We start from the raw sequence: 26,704 nt of genomic DNA on the forward strand, positions 1-26,704 counted from the left end.
TCTGAGTGATGTGTTTTTGACGGAGGCCTGATAGCATGAACAGTGTCGCCTTTATTGTTCAAGAAAGCACGGCCAACTCTTTTGTAAGGCTTCCGTACAATAAAAGTAACAGCCAGTGTATTTTATAAAGCGCATTCTGTTAGAGACATGCGGTTTTATAGCACTGTAAATAGCAAATTATATTAATGCCATCTCAATGGAGTGCACCCATGGGCCTGAAAAACCCGAGAGCTGCAGTGGAGACCACCCGCCTCACTTAATGTACAAGAACGTAACAAATAACTGAGCTATCAGTTAAGCAATCGAGCTAAACAATTCCCTTTCTTTATATTGCTCGCTCAGACGGTTTAGCAGAATGGAGAAACCCTACTTAACGTGTGTTACTGTTTTGCAAACAACCATACTTGTCTCAATGCCACCGGAAAATTAGAAGACTGAGTTGCCTCTGCTTGACTTCAGTCTTTGAGACCTGCAGGTTATTCAAAGATCTTTGCAGCAGGTTCGGTAACCCACTGAGTTATTTCAGTAAGATCAGAACCTATGACATTCAGGTTGCATATTGGTCTTTGCAACAGGTTCATTACAACAGAAAGTTACTGGGAACAAAAAATATAACTCACTCAGTAGGCAACCGGGTCGGTCAGTTGGTCAGGAGGTCAATGTCCTTTAGGTGCAGAGTCAACAGCACAACTGAATTGTTCAAATTAAACAAGGACTTACACTGTGAACCCTGCTGCAGCCACTTACGAGCATTAGCCTTGCCTAGTGCTTGCCCTGGCCCTCCCTCATTTGGGCCCTGGTTGGTGTGAAAATCTACATGACAGAGATGGCAAGGGACCCCATTTCATGTGAGACACCTTCAGCCCAGTCCTTGCTCATTAACCAGCATCATTTGAGAGCTACCACCTAATTGCAATTCAAGCAGGTACAAAAGGGGGTGGCAGAGTGGGCTAAAGAACGGTGATGGATTAAACCCAGATCTGTTGACTGGGTGTGAGTGTTTGATTGGTTCAGATGCTGCGTCCATCACCACCCCCTTTTGTACCACTTTGTTCGTCATAAGTTGGCAGGGTATGCTCAGACGTGAGTCCCTTGCTCACTTTGCCACTGGATTCAAGCAAGCCGGGCTGAAGACGGGTGAAATGCCAGAAACCGGTCCTCGGAAGCTTGTTTCCGGTCCAGGGAAGGCATGGCTTGGCAGTTCGGGCTGGACTGTTCCCATGAGGCACAGGGTCAGACTGATTTGCATATGGCCATGTCTGAACTGGGGTGGCAGAGTGGGCTAAAGAATGGTGATGGATTAAATCCAGATCTGTTGACTGGGTGTGAGTGTTTGATTGGTTCAGATGCTCCGTCCATCACCACCCCCTTTTGTATCCTTGGAAGGAAAGCCTGAAGAGATAGAAATATGGCTTGGAGTGCCAAACTGTTGATGTGGCGTTGTTTCTGTATCTGAGACCACTTTCACTGGATTTGCAAATCCTCCCCATCCTTCCATGGAGGAGTCTGTTAAGATGGAGTCCGGGATGTTTTGCAGAAAGGTGAGACCTTGGGCAAGATTTGCTGTTTGGGACCACTAATGGAGTGCGTCCACCTTTCGTGCAGTTATTCGTATAACATCCTCAAAAGACCCCAATGCTTGTTGCCATTGTTTTTGTAGGTCCTCTTGAAAAGGTCTCATCTTGAAAAGGTCTCATCTTGAGCCGTGCTAAAGGAACAAAGTTGAATGCTGAAGAGCACATCCCTAGGAGCGATTTCAATATTCGAACAGAAGCTAACTTTCTTCTTGAAATGGTCGTCGCTAATTTTTTAAGGCGCACTTGACGGTCTTGAGACAAGAATGCTTTACACTGGACGGTGTCCAGGGACGTTCCTAGGAACAAAATGACCTGAGTTGGAAGCATGTTCGATTTACTGTTGTTCAAAGTGAGTCCCAGCGTAGAGAACAGATGGAGACAAGCTGTTGAGGAAGATTGGCTTCCTGCTCCGATGGAGCTTTGAGCAGCCAATCGTCGAGGTATGGGAAAACTTGGATTCCTCAAGACCGCAAGGTCGATGCTACTGGTGCAAAGCACTTGGTGAAAATCTGTGGCACTGATTTTAGGCCAAATGGGAGCACCTTGAATTGATAATGGGTGCCAGCCACTGTGAATCGTAGATATTTTTGGTGCTTCGGAGGGATAGGGATATGAAAGTATGAGAATAGAAACCTGATCCTTTCTGTGTGGATGGTACCTTTTCTATCGCTTCCTTGAGAAGCATAATCAAGACTTCTTTGCGCAATAAGTGAAGGGGAGGGGGACTCCTGGGCGGAGTAGTAAGTGGTTTCTAGACAAATTCCAGTGTGTGACTGTTGGACTTGGCCCTTCTGGCAGGTTCACCCCTAAACTTTTTGCTTGAAATGGTGACCTGGTGATGGTGATTTTTGGGTTCTGCGCACTTTCACTGTGTCCCAGTGGAAAGTGCGTGCGCACTTTGAGTGCATGTGGTGAGATAGGCCTGCCCTCCCATAGGAATGCATGGGGAATGTATGTGTCCCTGGTAGTTCCTGATGCGTGGGGTGTACAGGCTCGAGTCTGGTATGTGTGGACTCGTGTGATTGAGTGCTGCGAGATGATGTACGCGGCATGAGTGTGTCTGGTGTGGAAGTGCCACTTCTAGACATGGCTATGTGTGTGCAGTGAGGGTGCTGCATGCCAGGCTCCAGGAAGTCTGGATGGGTCTGCCCGGTGGTGAGTGTGAGATTAGCATGCTGATGGCTGGGGAGGGCTGCACCTGGTTCCTGAATGGGCTGGGATTTCCCACACAATGCTGGCTCCGCCCCCTGTGGTGCGACTGATGACCCTAGTCCTGCCAGTGAATGAAAAGGGTGATTGAGCACATCAAGAGTGCTCACCAACCAGCTGCGACTGGTTTCTCCCCTCACCCTGTGCCAGAACAAAGGATTTACTAGTATAAGAAGGGGCTGTGTCCCCTTAGTAGTAGTTCTGTTCTCTTCCAGGATCCGGAGGGGGCTGCTGCTGCTGCTGGGCCAGAGGACCGCCACTTGGGTTGTCTCCCTGCCTGGAGACCCAGTGAGCTGGCTCTGGGCCCAGCCCTCCCCCCCCTTCATACCTGAAGAACTTTGCTGGACTTGTGGACCCTTACCTGGGCCCTAGCGCTTGGAAGCGCTTCATTTGGTCCCCCAGCGCTTAGTAGCGCTTTGCTGTATTTCCTCTAGCGCTGGGAGCGCTTTAGTTTCACTCGCACCTCTGTGTGTGCTCCCCAGCGCTGCAGAGCGCTTTCCTTTCACCCCTAGCGCTCTGTGCGCTTTATTTTGCTGATAGCGCTCAGTGCGCTTTATTTTTGGAAGCCGGTGCCTACCCGGCGTGATTACCCCTATCGCCGCCGGCCCGCGACCAGGAAGTCAGGCAGGCCGGGGCAGGACAACCGGAACCGGAAGTAGGAGGGCGGGAGCCTACCCCGCCTCCCACCGAAGACTCGCGGCCGGTTTCAGCACCGGAGCAAGCAGGAGCCTACCCTGCGCCCGGTGCACTCGCCTGGAGAGGGAAAGGGAGCGTGTTGGTTCCCCCGCGGGGCTCCCCTGCGGAAGAGAGCCCCACCCGCCGCCATTGCAAGCACCCGGCCCCCAGGAGCAGGACCGGGGGAGGAGGAGGACGCCGCCTGCACCGAGGAGCCTCCGCCTGAGAGCCCGGTGAGTGTGCACGGGCAGGGGGAGGCTCAGGGGGCATTTCCTTTCCAAGTCCCAGGGAAGGACTCCACCGGCGGGGGCATTCTTCTTTGTAGAGTCCAGGAGGGACTCCCACGGGCCGCACCTGTGATCACCGTGCCCTGAGAGGCTCCAGGGCCCCACAGTTATCTTACAGCCTGCGAGGCTCAGGGCAGCATTTGTTTTCAGAGCCCGAGAGGCTCGTGGCGCCATTTCTCTTCATTAAGAGCCTAGGAGAGGCTCATGGGAACCACCTCCGCGATCTCGAGCCCCAGAGGGGGGCTCCAAGGACCCCGCATTTGGTTGTAGAGCCCTGAGAGGCTCAGGGGGATATTTTGTTTCTTCAGAGCCTGCGAGGCTCCCACGTTGGCCCCATCCTTTTCTTCAGCTGCCCAGCACTTCGTGGGCAGCTGCCACGTTTAGGCCCCCTGACTTTGGACACAGGGCGTCCTAGCCCTAGAGAGGCCAGTTGGCCTAGGGACTGCCACAGGTGGTGGCTAATGTGATTTTTGCGCTATTGTGTTGTCCTGCACCTCTGAATGTTTTTAGGCATCATGTGTTTTCCTTCCCTGCACCTCTGAATGTGTTTTAATGCGTCATGTGCCATGTTCTTACACCGCTGAATGTATGTTATGCATCATGTGTTATGCGCTTACACCCCTACAGGTATTGTGATACTTAGGTGGTTGTTTTTCTCCTAGTGCAGGTGGTGCTAGTAAGGTCCTGGTTACCAGTAGTTACTGGTTGTGTGCTACCGTGATTTACATTCTATGTTCTAAGTGCTATTTCTAAAAGTGTTACTTCTAAAATTGCTGATTCCCGACAGTGGTCCAGGTGGCCCTGTCTTGTACATATCCCCTGTAAATTCTGCCCGTGCCTCTGGCACATTGTAAAGTGTGTGTTTTTATCTAATGTGTTTTGGTGTAATACAAAGGCTATTTTTATATAACCTTGTGTGGAGTTTCCTTTGTGGTGGGTCTTGGATGTTGTTGCTGGGGTGCGTGCACAAATACTTAACTCACATCGCCTCCAAGTTTAGCCTTGCTGCTCGCGCCACGTTACCTAGAGGGTGAGCAGGGGTTATCTTGGCGTGTAACTCCCTTGCCCTGACTTAGGAGTGGTGGTCTCTGACTGACTTTGGCGCAAGCCCTGGCCAGCCAGGGATTCCATTTCTAACATTGGCGTCAGCGTAAAGGATAAGGATTTGCGTTTGCGTTTGCGTTGTACCACAGTGGCAACTGGCCGCACTACAAAACTCTGAATTTTAGATAACCACATTTTGGGGATTATTTTTTTTGAAGTTCCATTATTTTCTTCTCCTGAAGGTATCATTGTGTCAAGTACATTTGTTCCCCGCCCTGCGCCAAGAGTCTGGTACCTGTGTCACATGTGGTCAGGTTGAGAAATCAGGGGTGGTAGAAACTGCCTTACTAGTCCAAGGGGAGGGTTGTGTGTGGATGAATGGTGTGTGGCACTAGACAAGTGAGTGTGAGTTCCCTGGGATAGAGAACTTGCTGAATACCTTTGTAATTTTGTACTCTTGCTTCAGCTCTGACAGTAAAGTCCCCTGTGTTGCACCTGTCTGTGAGCATCCTGCCAAGATGGAGTCTGCTTTTAATGTCTGGGGTCTGTTTATGCATGAACTGAGAGAGTTTTGCGAAGAGAGAGACATTGCAGTGAATGAGTCAGACACCCAGTCCCAACTTAGGGGTAACCTAATCCAATGGCAGAAGGAGGACTGGAAGCGTGAGCACAGTGAGGAGAGGGCCCGGGTCTCACACCATGAGGGTGGTGGGTCTGAGGGGAGCCCTGAAGAGTCTGAGGAGGAGGAAGAAAATGATAGCACAGGGACGCCAGCAGATAGTGAGGACCCCATAGATAGGGAGTCCCTTGCTGGGTCCAGCGTAGGAGGCAGCGCCTCATCCCTTTCCCTGTCCCCAGAGGAGCTGGAAGATAGGAGGAGAGAAAGGGAGCACCAGCTGGCTTTAGAAAAGCTCAGGTTAGAGCATGCCCAGGCTATGGCACAGCTGGGCGTTAGAAAGCAACAGCTAGAGACTGAGAGGGTCTTAGCACAAGAGAGGATAGAGGAGGCTGAGAGGTCCTCCACCAGAGGCAAAGTAGCTCTGGAGGGTAGACTATCCCCTGCGCGCAGTTTTAATTGTCTGGATTCCCCAGGGAGGGTTGAGTCCAGTGGTGGCAGCTATATAGAGCCCAGTGCGAGCAGTCCCATTCCTAGTTCCCCGAGTATGGAACCTGTTTCCCAAGAGGAGGAGAACAGGTTGAAGTTCAGGAACCATAGGAAACCACCTCACCAGAAGTGGGGGTATTTTGTGGATGACAGTTCTGATGCAATGGAGGATTGGCTGGCGGCTAAACCGGACGATGAGAGGGACGGAGTAGTGAATATGTTTCTCAAAGAGCAGTTGCTCAGTATTTGTTGTCCAGAGTTGGCCCAGCACCTGTCGAAGTTTGGATACTTTTGCCCTTGGGAGCTTGCTAAGGAAGCAGAGCGCTGGAAAAGTGCTAGAGGTTCTCTAGAGTCGCTGGTGAGTGACTCCAAAAGTAGTGGTTCAGGTATCTTCCAGCCCAGCGTGGTGGAAGAGGCTCCGTGTAGCCCAGCTAGGTCCCCGGATAGCCAGGAGGGTGTAGGGGCTCACTGCCTGGCTCAGTGGAGCAGGAGTGAGGGGGAGACCGAGGTTCCCCAGACGCCCGAAGCCCTGCCTCAGGACTTGGATGGTTTCTGTAGGGAACACCAGGTTGGGGACCTAGGCTGTCCTGTTAGTCCATTTGAGGAAGATCTCCTAGTGAGTAGAGGACCTGGAGTGTCTGTAACCAGAGCTCCTGTGGTTCTAGAGTCTGGCAGCACCGCTCCGGTAGGGAGGGTACAGGAGTCCAGCGTGAGGAGTGATTGGGGAATGAGTTTCCCAGTGGATGTACCAGTGGACCAGGGACTAGCCAGTGGGGCTAGATCTTCTTGGGGGGACCCGGGTGGCGCCACTTCTGGTCTGGGGGATCTCCGCGCACTGTCAGGTGGACAGGGGACGGGGGATCTGCGCCAGACAGACAGTCACACGACACAAGGGTCATGTGTCAGCCTCAGGGGGATGGCGTGTGAATCCCCAGAAGTCCTGGAGTGCCAGGCAATTGTTCCACCAAAGGTTTTAGACCAGAGGTTGGGAGGCCAGGTTCAGGATAAGCCTGACCTGAAGGGTAGGACGACTGTAACCAGTGTCCTGACCGGTTCTTCTTCCAGGGGAACCTCTCCAGTTGGGAGAGGGCAGACCTCTGGAAGGGGGTGCAGAGGGTGGAAGAGCCCACCTCTGACCCCGGTGCAACCTGAGGGGTTAAACCCTGGGTTGGAATGGCGTTCTAGGTGTACCCCTCGCCGGAGGAGGAGGAACCCTAGGAGAAGAGGTAAGGGGAGGAGAGCCTTCCCTGAGACTCCTGGTACGCCTGAGGTTGTAGACCCTAGGCTGGAGAACCAGTGGCAGTCTAGCCCTGTCTTGCAGACAGGAAGAGTGGAGAATGGCTACTATGTGCCAGGGGTTACCACCCCCGCTCTGCGAATAGGCATGGATCGGTGGCACCTGGGTGGCCCAGGGCCTGGTCCTGGACGCGGACAGCTCGGGAGTACCAGTGGGGTAGCCCAGTTGGTCCAGACAGTGTGGTGAGAAGGAATCCCATGGGTTCACCGTGGCGTAGAACAGGAGGGTGTCCCTGCAGTTGCGGGCCCGCGTCCGTGTTCTATCGCCCCAAGCAGGGAAGTCCCTCACGGTGGTGATTGTTCTACCCTGCGTTTTGGCTGGAAGGTGGTTGTGTTGGACTTGGCCCTTCTGGCAGGTTCACCCCTAAACTTTTTGCTTGAAATGGTGACCTGGTGATGGTGATTTTTGGGTTCTGCGCACTTTCACTGTGTCCCAGTGGAAAGTGCGTGCGCACTTTGAGTGCATGTGGTGAGATAGGCCTGCCCTCCCATAGGAATGCATGGGGAATGTATGTGTCCCTGGTAGTTCCTGATGCGTGGGGTGTACAGGCTCGAGTCTGGTATGGGTGGACTCGTGTGATTGAGTGCTGCGAGATGATGTACGCGGCATGAGTGTGTCTGATGTGGAAGTGCCACTTCTAGACATGGCTATGTGTGTGCAGTGAGGGTGCTGGAGCGTGATTGGCTGGAGCTGGCTGGCATGCCAGGTTCCAGGAAGTCTGGATGGGTCTGCCCGGTGGTGAGAGTGAGATTAGCATGCTGATGGCTACACCTGGTTCCTGAATGGGCTGGGCTTTCCCCACACAATGTTGGCTCCGCCCCCTGTGGTGCGACTGATGACCCTAGTCCTGCCAGTGAATGAAAAGGGTGATTGAGCACATCAAGAGTGCTCACCAACCAGCTGCGACTGGTTTCTCCCCTCACCCTGTGCCAGAACAAAGGATTTACTAGTATAAGAAGGGGCTGTGTCCCCTTAGTAGTTGTTCTGTTCTCTTCCAGGATCCGGAGGGGGCTGCTGCTGCTGCTGGGCCAGAGGACCGCCACTTGGGTTGTCTCCCTGCCTGGAGACCCAGTGAGCTGGCTCTGGGCCCAGCCCTCCCCCCCTTCACACCTGAAGAACTTTGCTTGACTTGTGGACCCTTACCTGGGCACTAGCGCTTGGAAGCGCTTCATTTGGTCCCCCAGTGCTTAGTAGCGCTTTGCTGTATTTCCTCTAGCGCTGGGAGCGCTTTAGTTTCACTCGCACCTCTGTGTGTGCTCCCCAGCGCTGCAGAGCGCTTTCCTTTCACCCCTAGCGCTCTGTGCGCTTTATTTTGCTGATAGCGCTCAGTGCGCTTTATTTTTGAAAGCCGGTGCCCACCCGGCGAGATTACCCCTATCGCCACCGGCCCGTGACCAGGAACACTTGCGGCCGGTTTAAGCACCGGAGCAAGCAGGAGGCTACCCTGCACCCGGTGCACTCGCCTGGAGAGGTCAAGGGAGCGTTTTGGTTCCCCCGCGGGGCTCCCCTGCGGAAGAGAGCCCCACCCGCCGCCATTGCCAGCACCCGGCCCCCAGGAGCAGGACCGGGGGAGGAGGAGGACGCGGCCTGCATCGAGGAGCCTCCGCCTGAGAGCCCGGTGAGTGTGCACGGGCAGGGTGAGGCTCAGGGGGCATTTCCTTTCCGAGTCCCAGGGAAGGACTCCACCGGCGGGGGCATTCTTCTTTGTAGAGTCCAGGAGGGACTCCCACGGGCCGCACCTGTGATCACAGTGCCCTGAGAGGCTCCAGGGCCCCACAGTTATCTTACAGCCTGCGAGGCTCAGGGCAGCATTTGTTTTCAGAGCCCGAGAGGCTCGTGGCGCCATTTCTCTGCATTAAGAGCCTAGGAGAGGCTCAGGGGGGCCACCTCAGCGATCTCGAGCCCCAGAGGGGGGCTCCAACGACCCCGCATTTGGTTGTAGAGCCCTGAGAGGCTCAGGGGGACATTTTGTTTCTTTAGAGCCTGCGAGGCTCCCACGTTGGCCCCATCCTTTTCTTCAGCTGCCCAGCACTTCGTGGGCAACTGCCACGTTTAGGCCCCCTGACTTTTGGACACAGGGAGTCCTAGCCCTAGAGAGGCCAGTTGGCCTAGGGACTGCCACAGGTGGTGGCTAATGTGATTTTTGCGCTATTGTGTTGTCCTGCACCTCTGAATGTTTTTAGGCATCATGTGTTTTCCTTCCCTGCACCTCTGAATGTGTTTTAATGCGTCATGTGCCATGTTCTTACACCGCTGAATGTATGTTATGCATCATGTGTTATGTGCTTACACCCCTACAGGTATTGTGATACTTAGGTGGTTGTTTTTCTCCTAGTGCAGGTGGTGCTAGTAAGGTCCTGGTTACCAGTAGTTACTGGTTGTGTGCTACCGTGATTTACATTCTATGTTCTATGTTTTAAGTGCTATTTCTAAAAGTGTTACTTCTAAAAGTGCTGATTCCTGACAGTGGTCCAGGTGGCCCGGTCTTGTACATATCCCCTGTAAATTCTGCCCGTGCCTCTGGCACATTGTAAAGTGTGTTTTTTTATCTAATGTGTTTTGGTGTAATACAAAGGCTATTTTGATATAACCTTGTGTGGAGTTTCCTTTGTGGTGGGTCTTGGATGTTGTTGCTGGGGTGCGTGCCTCCAAGTTTAGCCTTGCTGCTCGCGCCACGTTACCTAGAGGGTGAGCAGGGGTTATCTTGGCGTGTAACTCCCTTGCCCTGACTTAGGAGTGGTGGTCTCTGACTGACTTTGGCGCAAGCCCTGGCCAGCCAGGGATCCCATTTCTAACAGTGACCCTTGGTGACTAGGTCCAGCACCCAGCGGTCTGAAGTGATCTATTGCCACCGCTGTGTATAAGCAGAAAATTCCGCACCCACGGGTAGGGAGGGAATTTTGACTGGCACCCTGATAAGCTCATTGCTTTCCGGCAGAGTCACAGCCTTGTTGCGGTGTTCTCGTACGGCTACCCTGGCGAGAAAAACCAGCCGTCGATGACTGACGGTACGACGATTGGTTGTAAGACTAGCGATATTGAGGCTGGTATTGTCGATATTGTTGATTTGACTGATAGCCGCCTAAGTATGTTGTGAATCCTCACCCTCTGGCTCCCTTGAAAGGTACACGTCTATATTGCAGAGCGCCCAGAGACTTTGCAGTGTCCTTGTCATTTTTTATTGCTAAAAGAGCCTCATTGATATATTTTCCGAACAGTGAGTCCCTATGGTACACCATGTCCAGGATCTTAGTCTGAACCTTAGGTCTGAAGGTAGTAGCTTTAAGCCACACCTGGCGTCGAAGAACGGCTGCTCCAGCCAATTGCCGAAATCTTGTGTTAGTGATGTCTAATGCACAACCAATTGTTTTGGAGGCAGCTCGTTCACCCTCTAATAAGACCTTCCGGGCCTCCTGTCTTTGTTCCTCGGGGAGGAGATCTATCAATCCCGCCATCTCGGAACACATCTGATGATCATAGCGGCCAATGATTGCTAAAGAATTAGCAGCTCTAATTGTTGCCGCTGCCATTGAAGATAATTTCTTCCCCATAATGTCCATATGACGTCCCTCTCTGTCTGGAGGAGTGGTAATAGGCCTTGCGGGGTTCTTTGAACGCCTCTGTGCAGCCTGAGATATGACCGAATCCGGTCTCGTGTGTCCTACAAGGCAAGATGGACTGTCCTCTGGAGCACAATATTTTTTCTCCACACGGGGTAACACAGCGGTATGGATGCTGGCGTCTTCATGATTTTTTGATTATTTTGTAAAGAAAACATAGGGCATACATTAGTCGTACAGTGTGCATGTAGCGATCAACACATGAAACATGTAATTTGAGAATACATATGGCAGGTATATGTACAAATATGGCAATGAAAGCACCCAATACAGTGCTGAGGATCCATATGTCCCCTCAACCCTCACACAGAGTCGTCCTCGCTATCCAGCACCGGCAGTTCGCACAAACAACCCCTGTATTCGTTCCATGCACCCCATAGTCGGACCAATTCTCGCTGACATTTCCGGTTCAGGTATACAGTCCTCTCCGCCATCATTGCAAAGTCTAGATCGCTGCACCAATCCTTGACCGCTGGCACCATTGGGGATCCCCAGAATTTGGCTATGTTCCTTTTAGCATAAATTATACCTAATGTCATCCAGTCCTGTGTGGAGTGTGTTAAATCATTTGGTTCCCAGATGTTCAATAGACAGCACCTAGGATCCGGAGTCACCGATACCTACGGGGCCACCAAGGGGCAGTCCCAAATGGTGTGAAAGAATGACCCTTCCTCCCCACACCCTCGTAAACAATATTTGTGTGGGGCTCTCCCAATCGCGTATAAAGTGACCCAAGTGTAATACACACGGTGCAATATTTTCAGTTGTACTCTCCTAAGTCTGGAGGGTATAGCCAATTCTCGGGGGGATGAATGCGCAGTCTGCCAATCTGACTCATCTAGCTCTCCTACCTCATTGGCCCATGAGTCTTGTAGTTTCAGGGTTAGGTCAGGTAAGTTGTTAATTATATTATATTGCGATATACGAAGGAGGTCGCTTTTTTGGGCAGGTGTTCTGTTGGAAGCCTATCCTCATGTGGAGTGGATTCGGGTATATCAGCACCAGGCTGGATAAGTGACCCCAGGGCGTGGCGAATTTGCAGGTATCTAAAGCGCTCCGTAGGAGCTAAGTCATACTGAGTCCTAAGCTGCTCAAACGTCAGAATAGTACAGTTTCCAGCGGTCTCCCACCGTTGAGATCCCGATCAGGTCCCACACTCCAAAGCCTTTACTATTGCATAGTTTGCCTAGCCGACGAGACGACCAAAGTGGCGTCATTTGAGTAACTGTGTCTGTACATTTAAGACTGGCCTGAGCCACATAACATAATTTAACTGTGTGCGCCGTTGGGCCGATCAGGCCTGAGGTGCCTCTTTTATCATAGAGCGGGGTCATCACACCAGCTTCGCCGAGATCGTATCTATCCGCCTTAAATGCTGGTTCCGCCAGTGATATGCGGTCTTCCCACGTTGCTGTCCAGCTTAAGCCCTAAACCATGGGATCCCATCGGATCCAAGCTGCCAATGGTTCTAAAACTAACGCAAAGAGCAAAGGTGACAACCGGCATCCCTGGCGCATGCCACGGCCCAGCGGAAAGCTCCTGGAAATATGGCCGTTGGCCACTACATGCACCAATGGCTTAGTATAAAGTAGCTCCACCCACGCACAAAACTTGGGTCCAAAGCCGAGATGTCGGAGGACCGCAAATAAATATGGCCATTCCACCATATCAAACGCCATCCGGGCATCTAAGGACAGGATAACTGCGGGATCTGGGAGACTCGGTATTTGCGCCATCACTGCGTGTATACGTCGTAAATTAGGAGCAGTACTTCTGTTGGGCATGAACCCAGATTGATCTGGGTGTATTAGTGTTTCAAGATGTGGAGTTAGTCGGTTGGCGATCATTTTGGCTAGGATCTTGGCTTCTGCGTTAAGTAAGGATATCGGGCGATATGATGTACATTCGTCTGGGGGTTTGCCAGGTTTAGGTATTGCAATTATGGTAGCTATTCGCTGATCTAGTGGTAGCTCTCCCTTACCCAGACTGTCCAGAAACATTGCATGAAGATATAGGACTGTTAGATCAGACGCGTTTGTAGAGTTCAATTGGGATCCCGTTGGGTCCCGTAGCCTTACCAGATTGCAGAGAGTGAACTGCAGCCAGAACCTCGTCTTTTGTAAAGTCAGATTCCAAGAGTAGGGCTTCCTCGTCTGACAAAGACGGCATTTTTATGTCTTTAATGTAGGTCTGGGTCTCCTCCGTTGTCATTTGCGAGTTAGATGTTTAGACTTGTTCGTAATAGTCAGCTAGGGTGTCGATGATGCCTGTTGGGGTCATGACTATCTCGCCTGTCGGGGTACGAAGTTGCACAATCATCCTTTGTGTCCTTTCTTTCTTATCCAGCCAGGCCAGAAGTCTGCCTGTCCTATCTCCCTGTTCGTAAATAGTATGCCTAGTGGTTTGAAGCGGCAGCTTGAGTTGTGCCCTTTGGTGTTCAGTGAGCTCGCATTGTTTGAGGCGTAGATTATGGGCTGTCTCTGCTCTGGGGTCAGCCTCATGTAACGTCTTAAGCACAGTCAAGTCAGCCTCAATCGCCTCTAGATCGCCCCTCGCTGCCCGTTTGTGACCCGTTATCGAGGAAATAGCCTGCCCCCGCAACACTGTCTTGTAGGCCTCCCACAGAACACCTGGGGACTGTACTGAGTCTAAATTGTCTTGGAAGTTGTGCTTTGTGACTGCAATAATATCCTTTCTGATTTTAGGGATCTGTAAGTAGCCAGGGGAAATGGGAAAAATACGTTTACGGACTTGTGTGAGGTATAGGGCATAAAGACCGGCAAATGATCTGAGATGCCCCTTGGCCATATCTCTGTCTCAGTCAAGTGAGGGAGGCTGTCTGCGGAGACAAAAAAATAATCAATACGGGAGAGACTATTGTGTACTCCCGACTGGAAAGTATGTCCACGCTCCCCGGGGTGTTTGCATCTCCATCCATCTATATGGCCCATTGCATCTAAAAACCCAGTCATTCGTGAGCTACCGGTCCCTACCGTTCTGCTTGGGTGGCGATCCAGTTCTCCATTCACTACTGCATTGAAGCTCCCCCCACAATAAGTTCACCCTCCGGTAAATTCAGTAAAAATGTGCTAAGGGCGGGAAGGGTCACCGAATGGAGGGCAGGGGGAGCGTACACTGAGACAATATTGAATCGCTTTCCCTCCCACTGACATTTTATAGCGGCAAATCGTCCGAGCGCATCTCCCCATACCTGTTGTACAAGTAAGGGGAATCTTTTCCGTACTAGGATACCAACCCCTCTGGAGCCCTTGGAGAACTCTGAGTGCGCTACCATTTTATATCCCCATCGGTCCAAGGCCTTGCATGTCGAGCCCACCAAATGAGTTTCTTGAAGCAATGCTACAGCCGGTGCTGTGCGGCGTATGTACTGTAGTACCAATCCCTGTTTAATTTTATCCCCAGCCCGTGTATGTTCCAAGTAATAATAGTCATAGGGGACACTGGAGTCAGGGAGGAGACGTTGGCAGAAGCATCAGTGCACATCAATTCCGTGTCTTCCATCACCATTATAGCAGTTTTGCAAACCATTCTCACCAATACACATCCTGTCAATCATAGCAACTAGTCGTAGCCCAATACTGAAACTTTGAACAAAACTAAAAAAAAAAAAAACACATTCCCGCCCCACAATCACTTCATGTCCATAGGAACAAAACTGAATACCCATCCCGCAAACCCCTAAGAGCTCCCCCCCCTCCCCCGCTCCCCCCCCTCCCTGCTCCGCTGCCTGTGGATGTAAAACGACCCACCCCCCAATATGGCAGAGTGCCTCTACCCCTCCCAACCCTGCTAGAAACGCAGAGGGGAACCAAGCCCCCCACCCACTGGCAACCTATAGTGTCAACAGGAAATCACACCCAGAAATCTGAGAGACACCCCTTATAAACATCATAGCATGTCTAAGCAGTAGGTAAATCAAACACATTATAACCCAATAACACTGCAAAGCTTAATATCTCCTTAAGTTTGTGTAAGGACAAGTTCTTCCAGTCCCCCCCCCCCAACTCTACTTGCGTATGGCCGAGCCGGCATGTTCTTCAGTCGATCAGGAAGCTGCTTCACTCTTGTTCATTTAGACCACTGGGCTCCGCCGTGGCTCCCTCCGCCATCATGTCAGGGCTGTCACCGTTCCATCGTCCCGCTCTGTCTCGACGATTACCCCTCCGGCCTTCAACAGTGGTCCAGCCCTCCATCAATTCCCAGGCCGCGTCCGGGGAGTCAAAGAACCAGGCTTTACCATCCCATTCCACTTTCAACTTTGCCGGGAAGAGCATTGCGTACTTAATGTCTCTGCTGCGCAGCTCCCGCTTAACTGCCTGGAAACTCCTCCTCTGCGCCTGGACTCCGGCCGTTAAGTCGGGGAAGAATGACACCTCGTAGTTGTCGATTTTTAGCGGGCCAGATCTGGAGGATTGCAGGATACTGTCTCTGTCTCGAAAATTAAAAACCCTGGCGATCAACAGCCGCGGCGGAGCTCCAGGTTTGGGCCGTCCGCCTGGCACCCTATGTGCCCGCTCTATGGAGAAGTAACTGGATAGTGCCTTGGGTTTCAGGCGTTTTGTAATTAGATCCTCCACATAGAGATCCGCCGCCGGCTCCTCCATTTTTTCTGGATCACCCAGGATCCGGATGTTATTTCGGCGAGCTCTCCCTTCATAATCGTCCAGCTGCTGTGCCATTCTGACCTGCCTCTTCTCCATTTCCGCCATTTGACGTTGAAGTTCCGAGGTGTCATCCCGCAGGGCTGTTGTCGCTATTTTAAGCTCCTTTACTTTCTCGTTCATTTGTTTAAAGTCCGCTCTGAGCAAGGAAACCTCCACCGTGACTGAATCCATTGAGGTACGCATTCCACCGATAGCCGCCAGGACGATGCGTAGTGTCGGTTCTGTTCAGCTGGCTGTGTCTCCTCCGACGCATCCTTGTCCGACCTCGGCGAGTCGCCTTTATCTCCTCCCTTGGTCCACGCAAAATTTGACAATTGTCTCTGAGCATTATTCCTGGAGCCCCTGCCACCCGTCGCCATTCTTAGGGTCGTCAGGGGAAAACTCACTTCCCTGGAAGGATGAGTAAAAATGCCAGTGCCTACTCCCCTCCACCATGCACCAAATCAGGAAATCCCCACGCGTTCCTGGTTCTCACCTCACCACTCCGCTGAGGAAAGTGCTGCTGGATCTGTATAGAGTTCCACAGGGCAATCCAGTGGGCCACACAGTTAATTCCGCCCAAGCATCATCCCACAGCCTGGTCCACAGGGTTCGGTCCCCCTTCGAGTGCCACCAAGCCGATCAAAGCAGCGTATGTCAGGTGCAGGGGGGCAAAGCAGCATGCTCCGCAACCTGTCAGCCGTGCAGAGTCAAGGAGGGGGAGTTGAGGAATCCAGAAGGCCCCCTCGAGGACCGTGGAGCCTGTCGCGAGTTCCAGAGGATTTCAAAGCACTGGCACAATCAGGCCCCAAACAGCCAAGTTTCAGGAGTTGTGTATCAGGGCCAAGCCAATAAAAAGCTGAACTTTTAGGCCAGAGTCTTAGAGTCTGCCTGGCTCCAGACCTCGTGCCAGGAGTATCAACAGTATGCCCAGAGGCCCTGGCCGCAGCGCCGCCCATCTCCTGCGACTCACCGCGTCCTCGGGTGGCAGGAGCAGCGGACCGGCGTGTGTGCTGGCCTTAAGAGGCTTCCTCCTCTCACTCAGTGGCAGCAGCGGGAGCCGCAATCTCGCAGCGGCATTCCCGTCGCGCTGCTACCTCTCTGATGGCCGCTTAATCACCAAGTAGGCCCTGAAGCCGGGGCCTGGAGTTCTGCTTCGCCCCAGACAGGGGCTTCCGCCCGCTCGGCCGCACAAGGGGAGGGTCGCCCCCGCTGTATGCGGTACGCCGCCTAATGCATCCGCTCTTCACCGGCCGCCGGCTCCACCAAATCACAGGCGTCACTGAGCTGAAGTCGCCGCAGCGGGCCCACTATCTCGCCGGTCCTTCCCTTCAGGCCGACGTCGACATCTTGTCTCCGCGGCCCCCGGCACCACGAACACGGTACTGTGCCACCTCGGGAGGTGTAGCGTCCCCAACTTTTGTTCCGCGGCCAGGCTGGGGGTGTCGGGGCAGTCCCTCTCGCAATTTTCGCTGCTTTTAGTCGTAGTGTCCCGGCTGTGGGATGGCTTATATGCTGAGGATGGGGGAAAGCTCGGTTAAGCGGCAGCCATTGCTCTCGGCTGCTCGCCACGCCCCTTCATGATTTTTACGCCCTCCTGCCAGATGTAATCAATAATAGGAATAGTGAATATGACCTGTCTAGTGTCCTCTTTAAAATCACGTAAAAAAACTGTCTGTTTGCTTGACAGGGATAGGTAGTTGGAACCTAGTGGCTGCCCTGTGCATCAAATTATGAAAACCTCCAATGTCTTCAGGAGGAGAATCAGAGGGTAAATGCGAAGGCGGAGATGGTGTCAGGATTATGTAATCATCCCAGGGATCCGGAGCATTTGCCTTATCAGGCAATTCACCTACCTCAACTTCTTCATCCGAGGAGGAAGTATCCTGGTGTCCAGTGTCAGGTGGACCCGGTGCATGAACCAGTGTACTAGGTATAGTAGGCACTGGTACCGGAAACTACTACACTTGAGGAAGTGGGTTCTCTGTCGGAATTTGCTGAGGAGGAAATCTTTTAAAGTAATCCGCCAACATCGCCTGCAGATTCTGAATAAGTGTTGGAGGAAGATGAGCCATGTCTCTATGGCGTGTTTCCTGTCTGTGACAGAACTGATAGGCATGACTTGGAGCCATGAATTGCTCCTGATAATAATGTCTCTCCTGGTAATCATCTTCATCCTGGCATTTAACGTTGAGCTCAGATGGAACGTGAGCTACGCCGTAAGGACCCTCATCATCCTCATCATCATAATCCTCCTCCTCCTTGAAACCCTCTAAAAGGTGTGATGTAGTCCTGAAAAGGCTGTTGATGAAAAGGCCTTTGAAATGTTTTGAGCTGGGAAAATCTCGTCAACGGGGGCGTTACCGGTGCAGAAACAAGTACAGGAATTTCCCTCATTGACGGTCCTGTTGTCAACGGTGGCAAGATAACAGGCACACTCATCGACGCCGTTGTCTGCGGGCCATCGTCGACGGTGCCGTCGTCAATGGCTTGGCCATCAACGGTGATTTCATCGACGGAGGCTTCAGAGATAAAACTCAGTCCTCTTCCTCACCCAAAGAAGGAGGTCGTTCTTCAGAAGACTTGAGCCATAAAAGTAATCTTGCCTCTGTATCCCTGAGAGCCTTGCTGGGAAAGGTAGGACCCATTTTACAGTCTTTAGCCTCATGTTTAGGGTAGAGGCAATAAAGACAATCTTTATGTAGATCATCTACATGGACCCTCTGCTTCCCACAGGACCTGCGGAGCGGAAGAGGTCTTTTTTGTCAGACATATTTGCTTGAAGAGCTGAAGAGAAAAAACTGAGTAGCACTCAGAGAGACTCTCTTCCACACGACGTGCTTCTGCAAAAATCTGAGGAGAACTGGCCTCTGCTAGGAGTGTTCTAAAGGGTGCTGGTAGCTGATTGGTTGGAGCTGACTTTTGGTCCTTTTTCCTATAAGGACATAGGCTACTAAGATATAGCCTTTGGCCTCTTTTGGCCTATTTATTACTTATGGCACTACTTTTGTGTTTTACTGTGGGGCTCCCATCCCGAAGACAGGGAATCATTCAGGCATGTGAATCTATGAAAGATACCCCAATGGATAATTCCAATCAGCATCATTTTACTCAACCCTACACAGTTCCATGCCACACAATTCAATTCCACACATTTCCATTCCACACCACTTTAATTCGACAACTAACCAGATAATTTAAATCAACAACACAATTACACCACATACATCCAATCCACACCACAGAATTCCACATCATGCCACAAAATTCAACAACACATCACACACATAAACTCCATTACATATCACTCCAGTTAGTTACACTCTATGACGCACAATCCCACTCCACATAATTCCAGTACACTCAATACCACCTAATTACTATCCATATAATGCCACTGCACTTTATGCAACATAATTCCATAACACACCCACTCCACCCCATAATATTCCACGCCACCCAATTCCACAACTAACAATTTAAATCCAACCCACATAATTCTACTCTACACCACATACATCCACTCCACAACATATAGGTAAAAGACATTGTCATTTACAAAGCAAATAGCTCTAATTCTCACAAAAGCTAGACCTATTGGCTGTGCCAATGCTTGATTTCCATAATATTTGCAGCACTGTAAGCCTGAAAGGGCATTGTTTTGACTTATACTGGTAGCTCCCTTGTGTATGGGCAAAGGTATAGCACTCTGACGAGCTTTATATGAAAGAAAAGCATGTCGGGTTGCTTTTAATAATTCTAGGTTGGCTTGGATGGTATTTTACCTATCCAAAGCTGTAACACAGTGCCTGGAATGGTTAGAGTCATTCATCATTTTTCAGCTTGGCTTGGATAGCAATTGCTAATCCTAGGGTTAAAGATATTCCTGTAAAAATAGAAACGGCTTCATCATTTTCTAGCTTTGGGAGCCTTTAAAGCCAACGGGGAGCCCACTTGCAGGGCAAAAAAAGCACAAAATGGGGAGAAGGGCAGTACAGCAACTCTCCCTGAGCCCGAAAAAGACCTACGGTAGATTCCTTTAAGGGAGGGGGGCGCACATCCCCCTCCATGAGCCAACAATGGCCTGGGGAGCCCACAACTGGGCTGAATCAGCAGCTATGTTCTGGGGTGCCCCACCCGGGACATAGCAGTTTCCCTGCCCACATGGGCGCGGGCAGGGAAACTTGTGTCTGCTTTCACTTGGCTGGAGCATTTTTAACTCTCCTGCCAAGCCTGAGGAAACACCAAGTCAGCTCCCAGTGGGTGAGAGCATCAAAAATGCTCCGGCCCGCTGGGAGTAGACTTTAGATCTGTTTAAGGAATCAGATCTAAATATTGCTCCCATCTCAAGGGAACAGCATTATTATCTCACCCCTAATTTGTGCCAACCCCAGGGGATGAGATCCCTGGTGCAGAAATTGGCCTTGATGCAGTGTGCCCCTCCCCCTTTGATATACTTCAGGGCCCCAGGTGATGAGGTCTCCATGGCTGAAAGAGGCTTGGGGAGGGGGGGGGGGGGCTTATGTTTAGAAGTAACACTTGGGGTGGGGTCACCAGGGCTAACAAAGGCTCCGGAGGGGATGGCTTGCATCCCCCTTCCATTTAAGAAACAAAAAACAAATGGCCCTGTGGGATAGGGTCACCAGGGCCAGGCCCTATATGAGGAGGTGGGAGGAGATAGTGTTCGATGCAGGGCCTGCCACTCCAGGGGGTTGCATTTACGTATGAGATAAAAAAGACTTCTTCAAATCAGAACTAGAGAATGCTAAAATAGACCTAAAAAACTCTTCGAAATTCTGAATGAACAATCGAACAAATTGGGCTAATCTTCACTCTTAACATCAACCTCACAGCAAAGTAGTGACGAATTGTCCTCATTTTTCACAGCAAAACGAATTCCCTCCAACTTGAACTTAATATGGCTGCGACCAACTTAGCCACCCCAAAGATCAGTCAAACTACTACTAACTTGGTACTAAATAAGCAATCTCTTCCCAAAAACATTTCTCACTGGTCCAACTTCAAATGTTATGATATCGATGATATCAACAAAATTCTAACAACTACTAAACTCAACAACCACTTCAATAACCCTATCCCAGCAAAGTGCCTACCCCACATCTATCAGATCATATCCCCTCTCTGGACCAATATCATTAATGCCTCGCTTTCACAAGGTCACATCCCGGACTGCCTAAAATCTGGTCAACATACTCCTATCCTAAAAAAAACGACAGCTAGCAACTCCGACCCCAACAACTTCCGACCAATAACCAACATTCCCATGCTAGCAAAGGTCTTGGAAAAATGTGTTCAACAACAACTGAACTTACACATCACAAACTTCAATTTATATTGAACATACACCAATCAGGCTTCAGACTTGGCCATAGCACTGAAACAGCCATCCTACATATAGTAGATGACACCCTCTTAGCTCTTGACTGCAATGAAACATGCCGGCTAGTCTTGCTTGACCTCTCATCAGCCTTCGATACGGTCAACCACGGCAAACTTCTAAGAAGACTAGAAGACAGGATGGGCTTTTCTGGCACAGTCCATCTAAGGTTCAAATCCTTTCTGGAAAATAGAACACAATCATTCATGACCAACAAGATCCTTTCTCTATCCTCACCTAACCTACTCGGAGTACCTCAAGACTCTACCTTGTCTCCCACTCTATTCAATTTATATGTTGAACCACTCACTGATCTGCTACAGCAGGCAAGCATCTCCTACCACATGTACGCGAACGACACCCAACTTTACATCAAAATCACCTCCATTGAAAAGATAAAGTTAATTAATCTAGCTCTAGAAAAAACGTACAATGGCTAACAACCAACTTCCTCAAGTTAAATTCACAAAAAACTGAATTTCTCTTAATCCCCCCCCCCCCCCCCCCAATAACTCAAGAAATAAAGGAATGGACCAAAATGATAACCGCCCTGAATTGCACCCCAACGCTGGTGGACTCCACAATATCTCTTGGAGTCACACTGGATAAGAATCTCAACATGCACGCTTACATTAACTTGATGGCTAAAAATGCCCGCTTTCACCTCGACTATCTAATAAAAATGAAGCCATTTATCGAGATCCCTGACCTAAAAACTGCAGCTCGGGCCTAGGTTATCTCAAGGCTGGAGTACGGTTGCTTCACCCTCTCTGGGCTTCCCAAAACCTCTACCGCACCTCTAAAAGCTTGTCTCAACTCCCCACCTACACTCATTACAGGATCAAGGAAATTCGACCACATATCGCCACACCTGAAGGCACTCAACTGGCTACCCTATGAAGCTCGTATTCACTTAAAGATTGCTTTTATTACTCATAAGGCGTTACACCACAATACCCCGCAGTTCCTAACCCAAAAACGTACTCTATCGGGAGGAAGCAGACATTCCAGGAGCACAAATAACCTACTCCTGAAACCCGCAAGGTCCAACAAGACTAAAACCTCCAACAGAGCATTTTCGGGAGCAGTGCCAAGAATCTAGAACTCGCTTCCGCCATTCATCAGAAAAATCACCTCAACGCCCCTCTTCAAAAAGGAAGCAAAATCATTCCTGATGAGCAAATTCCTACCTTAAAATCCGCACAAACACCAAGCCAGCTTCAACTTCTATCTCGAATATAAGACTTTTTCAAGCCCAATTTGACTCCCTATCGCAGAGCTGTTCTCTACTCTGCCTGTATCCCCAAACTTTATTATATCCTTGTTGTCAATAATTTGCGTTGTTTTTTATCTGTTTTGTTGGTAAAAAATATGCTTTACTTTCCCTGCTCACTTTGTAAAGCGCTCTTTTTCCTCTACCTTGGGTCTGGTTCGCGCTATAGAAAACTCTAAAAATAAATAAAAATAAACATCTAAAAAAAACCTCGAGGGGGCGTGGCCAAGATGGCGAGGTGAGCGGTCGCACTCTCTGCGAGCTCCCCGGAACCTAGACCCCTAAGCCCTGTTTTAACGCCGATCTCCCTCGATCAGCCTGAAACTTGCAGCGGGGGCAGTGGTGCTCCCGGTGATCCGCCGAAGTCCCGCCTTTACCCCGAGGACTGCGCCGGCGGAACCCCAAGGCACGGGCCGGCGCGGGAGGGAGTAGAGGCCGCGGCCTGTGGTCTACCGGAGCACTGGCTGGCGCTGTATTCGAATCCACAGCGGACCTAGGTGCAGCGGACTGCCCGACGGAGCATCGGAGGCTTCCATGGAGCCACAACCGAAGGCCCAGAGACTACGGGGCGACCGGAAGTGGCCGGCGGTATCGCCGGAACTCTTACGTCGGCAGGGAGCTTCTACGCAAGGCCGAGGACGTGGCCTATGGGCGGGGCGGCCCGACTTCCTGCGCCAAACTGAGCGGTCGCGGCCACTGCCATCAGCGGAGGTGAGGTGAGAGGCCGGTGGTGACGGAGAGATCGAAGGAGAGCAGACCCCCTGAGACGAGGAGGCCCGATGGCCACGAGGGAATAGGCCTCGAATAGATCCCGCCGTGGGAGTGCGGCCTCCTCGGAGTACGGCCGGTGTGTGGCCGGTTCTTAAGCCGATGACTATCAACGTCCACTGGGCCCCTCTAAGCCAGACCGGCCTCTGAACTGTGACGGAGGTGGGGCTCACCTGACGCGGTGTCCGAGGAGCGAGGCGCCCGACAACCGGCCAAAGTAACAGGGCCTTCCGGTGGGTACCGGCGTGCAGAGCAGAGGTGTTGCCGGGGGTGGCTCCGAACTCGAGGCAACGAACGGAGATCCTGAGGTGGACGGGCTGGGACGTGGTGAGCACGCTGGATCGGCGCAAGCAGCTAGCGGGGGCGGCGACGGCACGGGGCTGTCACCAACGGGCGCCCGTGAGAGACGAGTCCCAGGGAGGCCCGCGGCGGCGGGAACAATGGCGGCCTGCTGAAGTGGACTGTGAACTGAACGGGGTCCAGTTGTACGCGGCCAGAAAGGCGCAGCCCAAGTACCGAGGAGGGGCTGAGGCAGGCCTCAAGCCTACATAGTCCCTTGAAGCGGCGGGGAAGACCGTAGGAAGCCCGCTGCCGGATTGGTGTGTCACGAAGAATCAGGTACAGGACTCCCCGGGACGCCATTCCCGGCCACACCTAGTGACCATCGCAATTACGGAAACGGTCTAGATTTCGAAGGGGGAACGGAACTGAGCCGCACTAGACAAGACAGTCCACCCCGTGGCCGGCCCGCTGCACCCACCAGGGAGGTAGGATTGAACATCGGTGGAGGGCGAGGCGATCTCCCCGAGCTACCAGCGACCTCGGCGCATTGTTGGCTATCCCCACGGTCCGGAGACCCGATAGTCCTCACACCAGCAGTGCCCACGTTTATGATGGCCGGCAACAGGGGCGGCAAGAAAGGCGAACGGACACTACCGGAGATGATGAACAGGGGAACGTCGAAACAAGATAAAGGACAACACTCACCGGGTCCCTCGCGGAGCCCGCTGGAGGCGGGGGGAGGGGAACCGCCGGTCACTAGGTCCTTTCTAGAATCTCTTTTCAGTTCCCTGCGGGATGATTTTCAGACATTAAAGCAGGAGGTGGCCGGGGAAGTCCGAGAGGTACGAAGAGAGGTTGATAACCTAGGTGAAAGAGTGGCAAACATGGAGGAAACCGAACACACGAGGGATGAAGAGATCGGGCAATTGCAACAGGAGGTGTTGCGCCTGAGAGAGCAACAGCTGGACCTCCAGGCCCATAATGAAGACCTCGAGAACCGGTCCCGCCGGAACAACATTCGGGTCCGGGGAGTGCCTTCCAAAGAGGAAGGAGAGGACACTGCTGGATATCTGCAGAGCATGTTCAGGGAGATACTGGGTGAGCCGGAGGACTTTTCGATCAGGATCGACAGGGCGCATAGGGTGGGCATGGCGCGCCGGACCTCAGCGCCCCCGCCGGATAGCCTAGCCTTTCTGCCGGACTTCCCACTTAAGGAACGAATCCTACGAGAAGCTAGGAAACAACAATCATTGCAATTCCGAGGGCACCGAGTTGTCCTTTTCCAAGACTTATCGGCGATCACGCTTCAGAAACGCAAGACATTTAAGATAGCGACAGACTTTCTAAGAGCCCATGAGACACAGAATTCCTGGGGGCACCCTTTCCGTCTTATCTTCCGGTGGAATGGCGTCCTGCACCAGCTCCGGTCCTTCCAGGACACCTGCGAAGTACTGGGAATCACCGCGACGGACGAAGAATCGCACACATCACGCCGTAGGCGCATCACCAGAGACGGCTGGCAGAGGGTCTCGGAACGCCGGTCCTCTGCTTCCTCTGTTCGACCGGATTCGCCCACCATTCGGGCCGGAATGGACAGTGCACTCCAGGAGACGGCCGCACACACTACCTCGAGTGATATTGCGCTGACAGCCTAAGACGACTCCGGGGGGAGATCAACACAGCTTTTCCCGCAATGCAGGTTTGGGGGTTCGGGGGGGGGGTAGCGAGCAGGAGTGTAGTGGCTGGACGTCCACATCAGTGACTTACCACAGACTCGTCCTCTGAGGACCGGCCTGGGACTATGAGGTTCTTGAACCTGTTGAGGGTAGATGGGGTGGGAAGGGATGGGTGTGAGGGTCGTTTTAAGGGAAGGGGGAGTTGGGGAGTTTGGTTGAGGGGGGGGAGAGTTGGGGAATAGGGAGAAGGGGAGGGATCGTCCAGTGCATTATGCAGATCTAGGCTGCTTTACCGGCATTCTTACATTTTGTCCTGCTCAGGCAGGAGTCTTCTGCTTTACCTTTAAACACTTCACATGCCTCCCACGTCTCTTAAAATAGTGACTCTAAATGTCCGAGGCCTCAATAACCCAGTTAAGAGGCGGGCAGTACTGTCTTTATTGGAGAGCACACGAGCAGATATTTGTCTTCTACAAGAGACCCACTTACTAACCAGTGACTCCCATAGGCTGCGCTCCCATAAGTTCCAGACACAATTTTTTTCCTCCAGCAACACTAAGACCGCGGGGGTAGCGATCTTATTGGCTCGATACTTCAAGGGAGAGGTCCTTCATAAACATGCAGAACACAAAGGCAGAATGCTTGCTTACAGATTTAGGATTGGGGGAATTCCGTTCACGGTTGGATCCTTGTATAGCCCTAATGAACAACAAGAGCACTTCTTACGGTCTGCGTTGGTGGACGTCACTGCCTCGCAGGACAGGCACATTGTCATTGGAGGCGACTTTAATATGGTCTTCGACTCGGGCCTTGATAGGTCGGCACAGCGTACGCCGCAGACCGGGGAATTCTCAGCCGGATGTAAAGCACAGTTGTCGGAAGTAGATCTCCACGACCTCTGGCGCTGCACGCACCCTACCAATAGGGAGTACTCATACTACTCCCACGCACACAAAACGTATGCGAGATTAGACCACCTCCTGGTTACGACCCAGGTGCGGACACTGGCCTTGGCGACCGAGATGGGGGTGATCTCCATATCGGACCACGCCCCGGTCCTCACTACACTATGCTTGCCGCCGGTGACCTGTCCCCCCAGGGTTTGGCGCCTTAGGCACACGCTATTGCACAGGCAGGAGGTGGTTAAACGCATAACAGAGGCTACTCGGGAGTATTTGTCTCACAATGATAACCCCGACACCTCACTGGCGACACGATGGGCGGCCTTGAAGGCTGTCCTTAGGGGAGAGTTTATAGCCATCGCATCGGCTGAGAATAGGGAAAGGCAGAGTAAAAGGGAGGAACTCACTCAGCGAGTCCGCGAACTCGAGCAAATACACCGCCGAACGGGGGTCCCCCGGGTGTGGAAGCAGCTCAAAGGAGCGAGGAAACTCCTGACGGGTCTAGATATGGATCGGGCGGAGTACGCTGCGCTGCGATTGCGTCATGCCTACTACACTGGGGGGGGGACCGCTGTGGCCGCCTATTGGCAAACAGGCTTCGGGTGCAACACCAGCGGCAAATGGTACAGGAAGTCTCTGACTCCACCGGGACGTTGGTCACAGAAGACGCCCAAATAGCTGAAACCTTTCGAAGGTTTTACGCCAATCTCTATGCAGGGGATCCCCCGGACGAACATGCGATGACGGCATACCTGGACTCAGTTACTCTTCCATCCCTGGCCCACTTACAGGCTGAACATTTAGATAGAGATATTCGAATCGAGGAGGTGATTTCTGCTATCGCCAAACTTAAGCACGGCAAGGCCCCGGGACCGGACGGATATACGTCCTTATTTTATAAAACATTCTGTACATTATTGGCTCCGT

General features: G+C 51.9%; 1 protein-coding gene across 4 annotated transcripts in view; it reads right to left on the reverse strand.

The window, feature by feature from the left end:
- The window catches only part of SHROOM2 (shroom family member 2), a 904,672-nt gene that overhangs the window by 245,786 nt on the left and 632,182 nt on the right, over window positions 1-26,704 (reverse strand). The window lies entirely within an intron of this gene.

Source organism: Lissotriton helveticus, chromosome 8 (genome assembly GCF_964261635.1).
Source record: "Lissotriton helveticus chromosome 8, aLisHel1.1, whole genome shotgun sequence".
NCBI classification, from domain to species: Eukaryota; Metazoa; Chordata; class Amphibia; order Caudata; family Salamandridae; genus Lissotriton; species Lissotriton helveticus.